Raw genomic sequence first — 2,500 nt, 5'->3', positions numbered from 1 at the left:
CACCATGCCCAGCTAATTTTTGCATTTTTTTTTTTTGTAGAGACGGGGTTTCACCATGTTGGCCAGGCTGGTCTTGAACTCCTGACCTCCGGTGATCCACCTGCCTCAGCCTCCCAAAGTGCTGGGATTACAGGCATGAGCCACCGCACCCAGCCTAAATTTTGTATTTTTAGTACAGACAGAGTTTCACCATGTTGGCCAGGCTGGTCTCCAACTCCTGATCTCAAGTGATCCACCTGCCTCAGCCTCCTGAAGTGCTGGGATTACAGGTGTGAGCCACCGTGCCCTGTCAAGATTTCAATTCTTTTAAATTAGTTGAGGTTTGGTCTGCCATGGTGAATGTTTTGTGGACACTTAGAAAAAACTATGTTCTCTTGTAGGTGAGTGTTCCACGTATGTCGGTTAGGCCCTGTTGGTTGCTGGTGTTGACTTCTTCTGTATCCTTGCTGATTTTCTGCCTAGTAGTTTTGCAGTTATCAAGAGTGAAGTGTTGAAGTCTCCAGCCATAACTGTGGATTTGTCTATTCTTTAGCTCTGTCGATTTTTGCTTTTTGTATTTTGAAGCTCTGGTTTTTTTTGTTGTTGTTGTTTTGTGTTTTTTGAGACGGAGTCTCGCTCTGTCGCCCATGCTGGAGTGCAGTGGCCAGATCTCGGCTCACTGCAAACTCTGCCTCCTGGGTTTATGCCATTCTCCTGCCTCAGCCTCCCGAGTAGGTGGGACTATAGGCACCCCGCCGCCACCTCGCCTGGCTAGTTTTTTTTGTATTTTTTAGTAGAGACAGGTTTTCACCATGTTAGCCAGGATGGTCTCGATCTCCTGACCTCATGATCCACCCGTCTCAGCCTCCCAAAGTGCTGGGATTACAGGCTTGAGCCACTGTGCCCGGCCGAGGCTCTGTTGTTTGGTGCATACACGTTTGGGATTATTATGTCTTCCTGGGGATTGAACTATTTGTCATTATGTAATGTCCCTTTGTCTCTAGTAGTTTCCTTCCTTCTGAAGTTTGCTTCATCTGGTATTAAAGATAGCCACTCCTGCTTTCTTTTCATTAATGTTTGCATGATTAATGTTTTCCATTCCCAGGAGAGAGGAGGTGAGAAAGTAGAGGGCCAACTTGCCCCTCCTCTAACCACCTCACGCCATGTCATGGGTGCCAGGTAGGGGTGGGGTAGAGTTGGAGTTCACCTCCCACTGGGCCCTGACCTGGCCAGGGGAGAGGGAGTCAGAGTGTGGACTCCCCTGCCTCACACCATCTCCTTCCACCTTGTGGATGCCAGGTGGGGTCAAGGCTTAGCTCCCTGCAGGACCACACTGACAGTACCCTGGTGGGACGGACAGAGGAAGCACCTCTACTTCCATGGGCAGCGGAAGGGGGATCAGCCCCTACCTCAGCCCCACCAAAACCCCCTGGTGCCTGGCAGGGGAACGGGAATGTGCCACCTACTTTTGGGAAGCCAGGGTGGTGTGGAAGGTCAGCTCTCAGTGTGGCCCTGATGAAGCTGTGGGGTGCAGTTTTTCCATTGGCATTCGACTTAAGTAAAGTGGGTGTTGCCAAAACAATTTTCCTGTTGTTGGGTCACTGTGAAGTTAAGGAACGGTTCCCAAGACCCCTCTTACTTATGACACCAATAGCAAATGCAGGCGTCCCTGAGACCACTGTCGGGTTTGATGATTTGCTGGAAAGATTACAGAGCTCCCTGATCGCAGTTACTCTTGTGGTTATGGTTTATTATAGGAAAAGGAGATGGATTCGAAGATTAAAATCAACCTTGGCAGGAGAATGGCGTGAACCTGGGAGGTGGAGCTTGCAGTGAGCTGAGATCATGCCACTGCACTCCAGCCTGGGCCACAGAGCGAGACTCTGTCTCAAAAAAAAAAAAAAAAAAAAAATCAGCCTTGAGAAGAGTTGCAGAGGGCAGAGTCCAGGGGGGCTCACACCTGGAGCTGGTCTCCACTCCCTGGGAGGCGTCCTCTCCTCGGGAGTTGTGAGCAGCATTACTTTCCCAGTGGTGGTGAGTGTCAGCCCGTGTGGAGTACTGCCAGCCAGGGAAGCATCTGAGCCTTGGCGTCCAGGGTCATTATTCGTGCTGGGCCACATGGATGTGTAGACTCCCTGCACTGGTGACCTCAGCCTCCAGCCCCTCTGGAGGGCGAGCTGATATCAGTGCTCCTGATATCAGGAGCTCCTGCTCCTCTGGGCCCGAGTCCCCCACTGATGAGAAGGCAGGAGTAGGAGCCCCAGGACACCTCAGTCATTAACTAGTGCGTCACTGCCTCTGCAGGTTCCCAGCAGGATGCCCCGGCTCTGCAGGAAGCTGAAGTGAGAGGCCCGGAGAGGGCCCGGCCCGCCCGGGGCAGGATGACCAAGGCCCGGCTGTTCCGGCTGTGGCTGGTGCTGGGGTCGGCGTTCATGATCCTGCTGATCATCGTGTACTGGGACAGCGCGGGCGCCGCGCACTTCTACCTGCACACGTCCTTCTCCAGGCCGCACGCCGGGCC

The sequence above is a fragment of the Mandrillus leucophaeus genome, unplaced genomic scaffold (genome assembly GCF_000951045.1).
Source record: "Mandrillus leucophaeus isolate KB7577 unplaced genomic scaffold, Mleu.le_1.0 Scaffold171, whole genome shotgun sequence".
NCBI lineage: Eukaryota > Metazoa > Chordata > Mammalia > Primates > Cercopithecidae > Mandrillus > Mandrillus leucophaeus.
Note: the sequence above shows the minus strand (reverse complement) of the source record.